Raw genomic sequence first — 14,826 nt, 5'->3', positions numbered from 1 at the left:
TGGCTGGTAGAACTGCCCTGACTGGCTGCTGGACGTCTGCAGGGAGAGCTCCATGGGAAGCCAGAGAGAAAAGTTCGTGGCATCTGTAATGCATCAGGATGGAAGCCAGGTGACCCTGTGGCCTGAATATTTAGGGCAGAAAGGACCAGAGCTGATAAAGCAGAGGTGAAGACAGGGGATGAAAAGACCAACCAGGCATGACTGTAGAGCTCTGCAGCCATGATTGCACGCTCCTTCATGTGGTCCCCACCGGAAATGTGCACAAGTAGGAGCTCTGACAAGCCCCATGAAGAGGGAGATAGGTTGAGTAGTCGTTGAGAATCCTCCCACAGCAGGCAAGCAGATCGTCTGTGGCCCAAGCTGAATCCAACTGAACAGAAATGTCAAGCCAGAGCTGCTTGGCTGTCTAGGAGAAGCACAAAGGATTGCACTCAGGGGCCTCGTTGTACTACTTAAATGGTTTTTGGGTCAACCCATGGGTCCTTACTAGAGGTAATGAGCAAGAAGAAAGCTAGGCATCAGTGATTGTCAAGATCGCTGTAACTCTGTTCCACCTTCTTAACCTCGATAGCACAGAGAGCTGTGTTTATGACATTGATCCTGCATTTTGTTCCCTCTCAGGAGAGCCATGATAAGATAATGATACACATGTCAGCTGGCATGTGTGAAACTGGCAATCAGAGGATTAAACTTGGGAGTGTCTTTGGGAAATTTTCAAAATACTACCATGGGTTGTCTGAACTCTGCCAAGTCTACCTCCTAAATGCATTATCTTCCATCTGTCCCTTCTCTCCCAAGCCCCAAGCCAGCGCCTCAGTACAAGTCTTCAGCCTGGCGTTAGCCACTGCAGTAACCTCCCCACTGACCTTCTTCCTCTGATTTGTTGCTCTCTCATCATGGTCACCTCATCCAGAGTTATGTATTCAAAACAAAATTGGCGGAGAGACTAATCTCAGGGGGCTCTCTAGTGCCTGTGAGAAAAAGGAGAACCCCTTAGGTTATGGGAACATCTTCAACATGGTTCCATTGGCCCCAAGAACCTCACACTCTTACCTATGGTGTCCTTTCAACTTGAATCTCCCTCTCTCCCCCTGCCCCTCCTCTTTTTCTCTCTCTTCCTCTCCCTTCTTCCCCTTTTTTCCCTCCCCACCTCTCTCCCCATCTCTCTCTCTCTCCCTGTCCCTACCTTTCCTTCTCCCTCCCTCTCCCTCTCTCTCCCTCTTTCTCTCTTTCTCTCTTTCTCCGTGTAGCGTGTAGTTCATTCTCTGAATACTCAGCTCCCGAGTGCTGAGAGAGGAACTGGGGATCCTTACATCTTTTATTAAAATCTGTTGTTTTCTGGAAGCCTGTGGATGGCTTCCTTTGCATCAGTTTCCCATCCATGAACTATTTAACCTGATGGTGAAAGTGAAGATGTTGGCAAAGGAAGGACTAAGTAGAAATTCTGGCTATTGGCAAGCCAGGTCCTGGAGCAGCTCTTTGAGAAGGCAGACACATGCCAGGCCCGTCTCTGTGTTCTAACAGCACCCGCGCTCCCTCTATCAGGGCACTTGTGAGCTGTGTTTTCAGTGTTTGCACGGTGCCAGGTACCTAAGCGACAGTAAATATTTATCAATGTGTCATTCACAGAGTCTCTACTGTGTGTCAGACACTGTATACTAAGACCTCCAACTTTCACATTCTGAGCACTCACCACACCTGACCTATAAGGAAGGGTGGTCATTCATTCAGTTAATAAATTTGTATTAAATATCTACAATATGACAAGTTCCATATGAGTCTGTGATGTTTAACAGATTGGGCAGAGAGCTTTACTCCATGCCGTTTCCCGAAGTATGAGGGGAGCCCTGCCTGCATTAGAATCCCCTGGGCCCCTCTACCCGCTCAGATTCCCAAGTCAAAACGTGCATCTGAGGCCATAGGATACACATTTTTAGACAAAGATTCCCAAGGGATACTTCAGCATAGTAAGTTTGAGAAATTCTGGTTGAGTTGTGATAGAATCATATGGTATTAAATAAGCATTTGATGAATAATTAACTGACACTAAAAAATATGAATTATATTTTGATATATTTCTGACTCCTGCCATATCTAAAAAGCATCATTGATCAGAGCGCCTGTATTTCAGATCTTTCATTTGATAACCCCTGCACTGTGGTTTATGATATGTCTTGTGTCTCTTCGGTACACTTTGAGCGCAGGGAATGTGTTTTCTGTCTAACCATTTCTCTGTCTTACCCTGGGAAGCATAGAATTAGGGGCAGCATAAGCATTCAGGTAACTCTGATTGAGCACTAGAATGAAGCACTGAATTACACACACAGGGCACAAAGAGGGCCTACTGAGCCTTCCTGTGCTGCGATTTGGGTAGATATCTTGGCTATTGGACGTTTGTAGGAATCCAGAAGTACCACTCTTGAGCTTTCGATGGTATGCCATCTTGACTGATAAAGCTTATTCAGCTTGATTCCTAACTAGTCAAGCCTTTGGAGCCTCATGGGACTTTGCTTATCTTCTCAAAATATTCTTCCCAGGCTCCTGAGTCCCCTGCTGCTTCAAGCCTGGTGTGGGGGCATTGAGGTATAAACGTAGAATTAGGGACCAGCCCCTGCAGTGCAAGTTTCTCCATATGATGAGCTCTTTGGATTGTCCGAAGTCAAGCATCATGACTGTAAGCTGAACAACCAAGCCTGGGCCCACGGCTCTGCTCTTGTGTGGGTCTCTCCAATGCCCTTTTGCAGACTTGGATGCCTCAGGCTAAGGACCTGCCGACCTAACTCAGTGAAAACTGCCTCTCTATGGGGGTCACGTCAAGTGGTCTGTGCCAGTACTGGTCCTACAATCTTGCCCCACATCGTAGTTCCTGGTCTTATTTAAAATATTTCATCTCCTGCTCCTCCATCCAGAACAATGAAAAACTAGCTAGTTGGTAGAGAACTGTGTTGGGTTAAGTGGATATTTCTAGCTTTGTTTATTTTTGAAATAAAAAAAGATGTAGTAAAGAATGTGTTTCACGTGAATAATGTCTTGACAGACTATTCAGTCACTTGATGTGCGTGGTCTGAGAGATGCATCTGACTTCTAAGCAAAGTCTCCTTCCTGGAAGGCTGATCAAGCTGCTTAATATGCCAGGGGCCATGGTTCAGACTAGTGCAAGCGTTTTGACCCATTTCTTTCTCTAAATAGAAGCAGCATGGTACTGCTTCTCTTCTTTCCCTCCTTCTTTGCTTTTCCTTCTTCTCCCTCTTTGTTTTTAAAGCAGTTTCCCTATTCTATATCATACCAAGCCAGGCTTTAGTTCATTCCCTACCAACACCTTTGAACAGAAATTTGAAAGTATTTTTGCCACAAAAGTTTTGTTTTGTTTTGTTTTGTTTTTGAAAAGGTCTGTAGATACATCAGCAAAATATGTGCACAAAGAAATGCCACAGTGTTTATCTGGCTGCACATGTGACCTTTTCTTCAGGCATTTCTGAGCTAAAGTCATAGACAAAAGATTGCTTATCACACATTCAACCCCCTGGAAAATGGAAATCAAGAAGTTAGAGAAATCAGGAGTTACCCTGAAGTTCAGTTAAAGAGTCCACAGGAAAGTCAGCAGAACTAGTTATGATTCTGCAATGGGGCAGTGCACGTCACATCCTTTCTGCCACTGTGCCTTTGCTAAAGCTATTCTCTCTGCCTGGGACTCTGGTCCCTTATTCCCTTACCCTGAGGTCCAGATCCTTTCAGACCCAACCCTCCTTCATGGAACTTCTGGCACTTTCCACTATCTGTCCAGACAGCAGTGGGAGCTCTTCCTCCGGACTCATTCCCTAACATTATGCTTTCTAAAAATTGTCTGTGCCACTCAAAGCTCTTGGTGCAAACAGGAGATGCCTGAGTAAGTGTCTGAAGCAGATTCAATACTTGATGCAGAAAGGAAATTTATTGGGAGGATTCAGTGTTACTCAAAGAATCAACAGGATATCTAAACAGAGAAGCAGTCTGGGAAAATGGGCAGCAAACAGTTGAGTGTTGGCCTCCAAAAGCACGACTGAAAATGTAGCCACGTTCCTCACACTCCGCCACTTCCCACGGGGCAGAGATCCCACGGCTTTGGGGTGGATTACATCTGAGACCCACCGTTCACCAAGCCCACGTGCACGCACAAGGATGTGTTCCCCTCTACGTACTCATTCACAGAATGGGCAAATCCCCCCCGCTTACGGAGTTTTTGTAAGAATAAATAATATAGAACAACACAGCCACTGTGGAAAGGCTCGTATCTTCCGTCCAAAGCCGCTCTGTGCAAGAATGGCTCGGACGCCGTGTTGGGGGTCTGGTCACGTTCGCGTTGCTCGCTTTCTGGAAGGCAGTGCAGACACCAGGTTTTGTGCTGTGCTCTGTATACTGCTCCGGCAGGATTCTGCCTTCAGGGACCCCCACTGAAAATCAACTTGGGAAGAAAAAAAGAAAGCGGGTGATGAGCAGCAGTCCTGGCGAGTCACTGGCGGCCGGACCAACAGCGGTGCGAGGGAGCCACGGGCAGCGGCGATGAAAGCAGAGGGTCATTTCTTTAGGTGAGGGAGGCCTCCCTTGTTCGCCTGCCCTATTTCCAAGATGCAAATGATCCCTTCTTCTTCTTTTTTTTTTTTGATTATGATATGTTAGTGACCATACAGTCCATCCTTAGTTTTTGATGCAATGTTCCATGATGCATTGCTTGCATATAACACCCAGTGCACCATGCAATACGTGCCCTCCTTAATACCCTTCACCGGCTAGCCCATCCCCCCACCAACCTCCCCTCTGAAGCCTTCAGTTTGTTTCCCGGAGTCCATAGTCTCTCATGGTTCGTCTCCCCCTTCTGTTTACCCCCTCTTCATTCTTCCCTTCCTTCTCCTACCGATCTCCCTGCTCTTCCTTATGTTCCACAAATGAGTGAAACCATATGATAATTGTCTTTCTCTGCTTGACTTATTTCGCTTAGCATAATCTCCTCCAGTCCCGTCCAATTTGCTGCAAATGTTGGGTAATCATTCTTTCTGATGGCTGAGTAATATTCCATTGTATATATGGACCACATCTTCTTTATCCATTCGTCTGTTGAAGGGCATCTCAGCTCCTTCCACAGTTTGGCTATTGTGGACAATGCTGCTATGAACGTTGGGGTGCATATGGCCCTTCTCTTCACGACGTCTGTATCTTTGGGGTAAATACCTAGTAGTGCAATTGCTGGGTCATAGGGTAGCTCTATTTTAAACTTTTTGAGGGACCTCCACACTGTTTTCCAAAGTGGCTGTACCAACTTGCATTCCCACCAACAGTGCAAGAGGGTTCCCCTTTCTCCGCATCCTCTCCAACATTTGTTGTTTCCTGCCTTGTCAATTTTTGCCATTCTAACTGGTGTAAGGTGGTATCTCAATGTGTTTTTGATTTGAATTTCCCTGATGGCTAATGATGTTGAACATATTTTCATGTGTCTGTTAGCCATTTGCATGTCTTCTTTGGAGAATTGTCTGTTCATATCTTCTGCTCATTTTTTGATTTGATTATTTGTTTCCCATGCATTGAGTTTGAGAAGTTCTTTATAGATCTTGGATACCAGTCTTTTATCTGTACTTTCATTCACAAATATCTTCTCCCATTCCGTGGGTTGCCTCTTTGTTCTGTTGACTGTTTCCTTTGCTGTGCAGAAGCTTTTTATCTTGATGAAGTCCCACAAGTTCATTTTTGCTCTTGTTTCCCTTGCCTTTGGAGACGTGTCATGAAAGAAGTTGCTGTGGCCAGTGTCGAAGAGGTCACAGCCTATGTTCTCCTCTATGATTTTGATGAATCAAGGTCTCTCGTCCATTTGGAGTTTATCTTTGTGTTGACCCTATGGTCAACTAATCTTTGACAAAGCAGGAAAAAACATCCAGTGGAAAAAAGACAGTCTCTTCAATAAGTGGTGCTGGGAAAATTGGACAACTATATACAAATGATCCCTTCTTTAGAGGCCTTTAGACTGAGAATTTCTAGCGTGGAAACCTGGAGAGACTGCACTGTGTCCATTGTGCCTCTTTGGATGAGGCTTCCGTAAGAACTCAGTACCATCTGCCTGACTGATTGCGCGAATAGAAGGGAGTCACTTCCAAACTAGTGGTTTGGATAGACATTTCCTTTTCCTTGTCCCTCCCTCCCTCTCTCCCTTTCCTCCTCCCTCTCTCCCTCCCTCCCTCCCTTCCTTCAAAGGGAGGGACATTCCTTTCCTCCCTCCCTCCTTCCTTCCTTCCTTCCTTCCTTCCTTCCTTCCTTCCTTCCTTCCTTCCTTCCTTCCTTCCTTCTTCCCCCCTTCCCCCCTCCCTCCCTTCTACCCCCTTCCTTCCCTTCCTTCCTGATACTTTCTCCATTTTGAAACACATCTCTTATTCAGTGTTGTCGTTGCTTCAGTCACTAAGCACACCATTGTTCATGACTGAGCCTGGTCTTTTACTCTAGGAATTTTCAAAAATAAATTCCCCCAAATTTAGCAATGATGAAGAAACAAGCCTCAGCTTCCTACAGGGGTGCTCACCAATTCTGTTTCCAAATGCTCCTCCTTGTTTTCATTCTGAGGCCAGAGCAATTTTCATCTCCTTCTGAGCACTCCCTATTGAAAAGCTAAGTGTTTCAAACAGAATGGGCAAGATTCAGCGCACTGCTCCACACCGCAGCAAGTTAAGGACATACCATCTGACCATTAGCACCCCACTGGGCCTCAGAAGGACCGTTTTGCCTCGGCTGAATGTCATTTCAGCCAGTAACAATTATTTACTTCTGGAAAAAATTTGCTAAGGGACATGGAGCCAACTGGTGCTTTTGATTTCAAGGCTTGCTTGGTAATTCCTAAATTTCAGCTTGGGAAGGAAATTTGCAATTACGTCTCGAGAACATGCCATTTCCCAGGAACGGTAACGGCGTTTCACTGCGAGAAGAGAGCGTGTTTTATTGTAAGATGCACCACCAGGTTTCTCATCAAGGAAATGGCTTTTCTCAGACTCAATTTACCTTGGATGGGGCAAAACTCCCAATTTTCTAAACCTCAGGCTTTTTATCATGTAAAATTTATGCTAAATTTATCATTCTCTGTTATGCAAATAAGAAACTTAAAAGAAGAACATAATTTCCAGCCCTCCATCATGTCAACAATTCTTCTTGGCAAAAGAAAAATTATTTTTCCCCTGTAGCCTCACACCACTCTGTCTATACTTCTGTTACGGTGATGATCCCAACTTCACCGTGTCCTATGGATTTGCAAGCGTATTTGAGCTTTTCTGCTGTCTGACGGCCTTTTGGAGACTGGGATCGTTTTGTATACAGGCTTACATCTAATAGATATAATTATATGTTATATGTAATCATATGTTAATTTTATGTAGTTAATAGTATTGAATGAATTAATACAACTTATTCTTAAATTATGAATTATTAATGTGTGTGTGTGCACGTGTATGTGTATGTTCTTCTTACTCCTACGAGTGCTTTTCAACTCACCCGATTAGCCCCAGATGGAAAGGGAGGCAACAGGCATGTTAAGAATCACTGGAATGAATCGACTCCTCCCTTCCCTCAGTCTTGTGTTTTACTTACATTCCTGTCATTTGACACCTATGACCGTGGTCATTTCGTATAGAACCCAGTAGATCAAATTATTTTGTTTGCTTGTTTGGTTGGTTGGTTTGATTTTGGTAGAGGAAATTGGGCATTCTTGGAAGTCTCAGAGAAGGAATAAAAAATAGTCTAAGGCAATAGATATGCTGACCTTGTAGAAATGTAGCCTAAATTATTCTGTATAGGCGAGGGATTCATCCCGACCTTTCCGCAAGTTCTGTTTGAGGGTCCCTTGAAGTAATCCCTCTGTGTTCAGGGTGCTCTCAAGGTCAGCTCTGTTCACTCTTCTAGGGTTTCTGCGATGCTGTCTGGAAGAACCACAGCGGCCTTCCCTTACCTGTGGTTTCACCTTCCGTGGTGTCTGCTCCCTACAGTCACCTGCGGTCCAGAGGCATCACCAGAAGGTCAACAGTAGCCTAAGGCTATGTTACACTGCCTGAGTCTCTCACCCCGCTCATCTCGTCACCTAGGCATTTTATCATCTCACTTTTTCACAAGAAGAAGGGTGAGTCCAGGGGCGCCTGGGTGGCTCAGTTAGTTAATTGTCAGCCTTCAGCTTAGGTCATGATCCTGGGGTCCCGGGATCAAGCCCCAAGTCAGGTTCCCTGCCCAGCGGAAAGCCTGCTTTTCCCTCTCCCTCTGCTGTTCTCCCTGCTTGTGTTCTCTTGCTCTCTCTCTCTCTGTGTCAAATAAAGTTAAAAAAAAAAAGAAAGAAGGGTGAGTCCAGTACAATAAGATATTTTGCGATAAAGATCATATTTATATAACTTTTATTACAGCATATTGCTATAACTGTTCTAGCCTATTATTAGTTATTGTTGTTAATCTATTACTGTGCCTAATTTAGAAATTAAACTTTATCATAGGTACATATGGATAGGAAAACGTGTAGTATATATAGGGTTTGGTGTACTCCCTGTTATTTCGGGGGTCCCCTGGAAGTCTTGGATCATATCACCCACAGATAAGGGAGGACAACTGTTCAGTGGATGAGAAAGCCAAGCCTGTGAGTGTCTAGCTGTATTTGTTAATTGCAGGCTTGGCTTTTTTCCTGCCAACTCCTTCCTCCCCTAGAAATGAATGGCATCTCCAATTAATACAAGAATCAATTCTTGCTATGAATTGGTCCTAATAAAGATGTGTATAAATGTGTGTGTGTGTGTATTTTCTATTTTTCTGCACAATTAAGTATTATTTACATACCATGAGGTAGTGGTTATCGTCAGAATGTTTTATATAAATTTGAGGCTATTTATTTAATGTGAGGAGGTCAAACACTAATAAAACTCAGCAGCTTTCAGATATTTTGCACAGTTCCTTCTTGATGCTGGTGTTAGATTAAGTCTCATTCCCATCCCTATTATTATGTGCCTGTGAGCTCATCAGTTCGGATCTTTGGGTTTTACAGTCTTCACCAGCAAAGTGGGAGAAACATTCTCCTTTCTGGCATGGTGTGACAAAGAATATGAAATCAAGAGGAGAGCGCTTTGAAAACTCACAACTAGCTTATGGCTGTAAGGGCTATGATCCCACCATCGTACTGGCTGGGGATACCCAGTTTGCCTGTGGTGTGGCTTGGTTGCCTCAGAATAGGATTGTCATGAGGGAAAAAGGGGAATAAAACAGGGGTATGTATGAGACTAGCAGAAAAAGCAAGAGGAGCTGAAGAGCCTGTGGTCAAATGAGGTAACCCAACAACAGAGTAGGGCTGGCTGTGTGGGTAGAGTTGGGTGTTTAGGAAAGGCCACCCAGACGGCCCATTGGCTACTAATAAATGTGAGTATTTGGTCAGCACAGAGTCCTAGTGGCTATCTGGGTGTGAATTCAGGAGGATTTTGTTGTTTGTGTGTTTTATTTTTATTTTTTTTAGACACGGATGCTATTTTCTAGATTTTCTCTGTCCGAGCTGGCTTACCTTACTGGATCACGATGAAGGTTCGACACCCGAATAAATATGAAACGTAATGGTCAACTCTTAATTGCCAGAGAAATATAAGGGGTTTTAATATTATGACTATTGCTGCACAAAAAGCTGGTCTGTTTTTACTCAAATGAAGATGTGTGATAGTACGGATGGCCCCATCTTTCCCAGAAGAAGTCCTACTGTTTTTCCCGAGTCCCATGTTTTCTATCCACGGATCACTGGGAATCGGACCAGGTTTGAGATTCATCAAGAATCGGACCGATGCAAGTTTCCGCGGTGCAGAGCGCATGGGAAGACTACCCGCAACATCTGTATTTGGGAAGGGGACCCGGAGCAGCTGCTCGGTTATGCTGGGGTATTCCTTCCCAAGCAACGTCCAACCCGTGTCTGCCTCTGCGCTCTTAGGAGACCACGGGCCCTCTCATCGGCTCTTTCATTTTTCTCTGACTTCTCTGGATTTACACCTATGCACGTGACCTCACTATAATGGCCCCTTTGTTCCTACATACATCTTAGGTCACCAGCAAACTTGTCCAAGTCTATGTCTCTTCTCTTTTGCGACTCCCATTTTGCAAAATTTTCACCATGGTTGGTGGATCTCCTGTAGCAATCAGATGTGTCTGTGTTTCATTGGTGTTTCTTAGCCGAACATCTTTTCTTTAAATTTGACCGAATAGAAAAGCGTATTTTCAAATATCCCATGTGTGAATGGCCATTGAGATCTTTGCAGTTCTTGTAATTGGCAAAAATAAAGCAAATCCTTAATGATCCACATGGATTGAAATGATTCTTGATGGATCTTTCTCCACCATTTTAAATGATTATTCTAGCCCCAAAGCATGCATGGTGTATATAAATATATCTGCTCCGTGCTGCTCCTTCTGCATCCCATTTTCTTGAACAGACTAGTCTGTCAATAAACGACGGCACACCAGACTACACTGCAAGCAGCCGCATTTGCCGGGTTTATGGCGGAGACACACTGCTCCGTTCAAGAAACGAAGTTAAGATTTACTCATGTCACCATCAATATGTAAAGGGCTGTACTTGGGAAGATAGAGCTCAACACGGTCAGACTGTTTCTGTCTAAGGCGGAGGAAAGGCCAGTCACAAACCTTCTCAGGTTTTGGCTCCATTTAAACACAGGCCATGACTAATGGAAATTATCTCCACCTTCCCAAAGCTCCTCAAAGCACGGTGGCCCTTGATGATTTTTCTTGCAGGGCAGATTCCTAAACATTGAACTAGAAGCACATAGAAAAGATAATGATGAAATGAAATGAAGAAAATTAGGGAAAAACACAGTTTTGTGACGTTAAAGGACATTGCGAGATTATTGAAAAAAAAATAACAAATGGGAAAGGGTGAGAAATCAGTGGCTTGAAATGGGCATGGCTCATTAAAATCAGCATTGTTTTGAAGAAAATGGTGGAAAGGAATTTAAAGTAGGACTGCTAGAAGAATGGAAAAATGGCTTTCCCAACAGTGTTTTGTCAAGATGCAGGCAGGAGAACCTGTAGATACCTTGCTTCGGAACAAATCAGGGGGCCCAGAGGACATTAATTGCGGGATGCTGGGTTTCCCTCCCACACGTGGGCTGTCATGGGTTGCTGGGCTGCTCTGGTTGCCTGACATTTGTTCATAAGAAGGTTCCTGCCACAGTGGCCTGGCATCCTCTCGCCATCCATGTGGGGGTCACAGGCTCATTTTTGTTCAGAAGAGAAAGCCCCTGTCCTGTATAGAGTGAAATGTGCAGTATTTTACTTTTTGAGAAAAGGCATCTGTGACTCTGTGATAATTTTTTAAGGAAGAAAGTCAAATACAAGTAAAATAGACCAAAAAACGTTATGTGTAATAAAGTGGATTTCACTATCTGATGCCAAAGTCAACACGACACTCAAAGTAAACAGTTCTTCACTTTTTTAGAATTAGGTCACGATGCAATATTTAAACGAATTTCTCTTCGTCTTGACAGCACCACCAGACCTTTGAACACTGCCTGTTTTGCTGTGGAAACTTACGGTGGCTAAGCTGCCTTCCGGACACCAGGCAGTGCCGGCCAAAGATAATGTTGTCACTTCTGCTCCTGCCGTCGTTATTACTATTCTGGCAAGTTCTCATGTCATGCTGTCAGGTTCTTCTAATTAACTTCCTTCGACTCTGGTTTCTCATTTTTGAGATGGGGATATTTCCAACGACGTGGGATTGGAATTCAACGAGATGGATCCAAACAGAAGCACAGATGACACTGCTCAGAAATAGGAGACACATTTTCTAAGGTGCCAAAGCAAAGGACCATGTTCATGCCATTGCCATCAACGATTACTCTCATAAAATAAGACGTCTTAACACCTCTGTTTTGAATCATCAAATGATTGGAAGTCCGGAAGAAGCGCCCATCTTCCCTTGCACTGAAGCACGTCCAGTCCGCCTGAAGTCGGTTTTCTGTGATCACAGAGAGGTGTTGCTTGGGTGTGTTTCCGTCTAGGAGTGTAATTACTTAGTCGTGGTCTCTTTTGCTACTGGCACATCTGGTTGAAACCAGTGTTGGGTTTCATGTTGTCTGGGGCCGCTAGAGAAAGAGCTGTAACTCCACGTGAGGGTGGTTGGGCTGCGGGTGTGGATGACGTGACCTGGTCATTTATCAGCTCGCGTCCTGAGGAGTCCCGAGGCAGAGCAGGTGCACTGTTTCGGGGGATAAGTTCAACGGCCTAAAACTGCCTTCGGGTCCCCGCACTCTCCAAATTTCTTCTATTCTTTTCTTGGTATGATGACTCTTAGCTGTAAATGTGTCTAGTCTTAGATCCAAAACACTGCCAAATTCGTCCAGCCATATCGTAAAGCAGGATGTGGGGTAAGCTCTCCTCAAATACCTCTTTACATCAGTGAGAAAGAGGCGGAGATGTCCCTCGGGTCCCCCCGCACCCCCCGCCCCGCCCGCGGGACTGGGTTCCTGCAGAGATGTTGGGGAACGGGATTGACAGGCTGCTCACCCCCGACGGGGTGGGGGAGGCAGCTCGCTCAGCAAGTTAGAAAGGGCGGAATGGGCTGTTGGACAGGTAACCCATTTTGATGAAAACAATATCCATCTACCTATCTATCCATGGATAGAAGAGAACATAAATCTGACCCTGCAATCCAGTGAAGAGGCTTTTTCTCTTTTTCTCTTAGTCAAGCGTGTTTAAAAAATTGGAGAGAGGGAGGGCACTTATTTCCTTAAATTATTTATAATTTATTGTTCTTTACTAGATTCTTGAGTTGTTCAGTTAACTCACTTATTTTCATTCTTTCCTTATTTTCATAATATCTATTCAAGGCTATTCATTTACATCAGATTGTGCTTTCCTTATATGCTGTGAGTTTGACTCATAATAACTCACACTACACTGTCTTTCAATTCTAAATACTTATTTCTATTTCTTCCTTAACACTTGAGTTATTCAGGATCATGTTTTAATTTTTAAATTTATAAATGTACGTGTTTTTGCTTCTTTCTTTTCTTTTTTTAAGATTTCATTTATTTACTTAGAGAGAGAGAGAGAGAGAGAGCACAAGCAGGGGGAAAGGCAGAGGGAGAGGGAGAGTCAATCCAGGACCCTGAGTTCGTGACCTGAGCGGAAGTCAGACACTTAACCAACTGAGCCACCCAGGCGCCCCTTGCTTATTTCTAATTTAAAAGTCTTATGGTCAGAGGGGTTTTGCTATATATATTTTTTAAACTTTGGTGAGACTTTCCATGTTATGTGTGCAAATGATAAAATATTTTCTCATGGCTTAAGTAGAACATGTGTCATATAGTTTGAAGGCATATATGTATACCCATATGCATGTGTTAGATTACATTTATAAACATGCTGTTGAAATATTTTCTTTTTCTTTCTTTTTAAAATTTTTTATTATGTTATATTAGTCACCAAACAGTACATCCTTAGTTTTTGGTGTTGTGTTCCATGATTCATTGTTTGTGTATAACACCCAGTGCTCCATGCAACACGTGCCCTCCTTAATACCCATCACTGGGCTAACCCATCCCCCTCCACCCTCCCCTGTGAAGCCCTCAGTTTGTTTCCGGGAGTCCATAGTCTCTCGTGGTTCATTCCCCCTTCTGTTTGCCCCCTCTTCATTCTTCCCTTCCTTCTCCTACTGATCTTCCTGCTATTTCTTATGTTTCGTAAATGAGTGCAACCATATGATAATTGTCTTTCTCTGCTCTGTTGAAATATTTTCATCCTTGGTATTTATTTTCCCAGATCGAGCTATCTTGAGAAAAGATTATTAAAATATCCTTCTATATTGATTTTTTCTTTTATCCTTGAAATTTGCTTACGTAATTATTCCTAGCATATCTGTGGATGAACAATTATATATGATTTATAAATATGCATTTATAGGTGTATTAATCCTTATACTAGCAGTAGTTTGTTAGTATTAGAAGCATCCTAATGGCAAATACACAACCCAAGGTTGTTTAGTTCATATTTGAATGGATAAAGAAGATGTGGTATATATACAGTGGAATATTACTCAGCCGTCAAAAACCGAAATCTTGCCATTTGCAATGACGTGGATGGAACTAGAGGTTATTATGCTAAGTGAAATAAGTCAACCAGAGAAAGACAAGTATCATGAGTTCACTCATATGTGGAATTTAAGAAAGAAAACACAGGAGCATAGAAGAAGGGAGGGAAAAATAAAACAAGACATAATCAGAGAGAGGACAAACCATAAGAGACTCTTAACCATAGGGAACAAACTGAGGGTTGCTGGAGGGGAGGAGGGAGGGGGATGGGGTGACTGGGGGATGGGCATTAAGAAGGGCACGTGATGTAATGAGCACCGAGTGTTATATACAACTGATGAACCACTGAATTCTACCTCTGAAACTAATAATACACTATATGTTAATTAACTGAACTTAAATAAACACTCGTGTGTGAGTGCACACACACACACACACACACACACACACAGGAAAGATTCTAATCAAAAGCCAACATCATGAGAATGCAAAATGGTGTAGCTACTTTAAAAGACAGTGTGGCAGTTTCTTAAAGAAATTAATATAATCTTACCATGCAATCAGCAGTCGTGCTCCTTGGTATTCACCCAAAGGAGTTGACAGCTTAGGTCCACGCGGAACCCTGCACACAGATGTTTAGAGCAGCTTTATTTCTAATTGCCCAAACTTGGAAGCTGCCCAGATGTCCTTCGGTAGGTGAGTAGATAAATCTTGAGTCTTTAGTGGCATTTCTCTTGTTCCCACTCGCCAGTGCCCCTCTCCCAAA

This window comes from Ursus arctos, unplaced genomic scaffold (assembly GCF_023065955.2).
Source record: "Ursus arctos isolate Adak ecotype North America unplaced genomic scaffold, UrsArc2.0 scaffold_8, whole genome shotgun sequence".
Taxonomy (NCBI): domain Eukaryota; kingdom Metazoa; phylum Chordata; class Mammalia; order Carnivora; family Ursidae; genus Ursus; species Ursus arctos.
Note: the sequence above shows the minus strand (reverse complement) of the source record.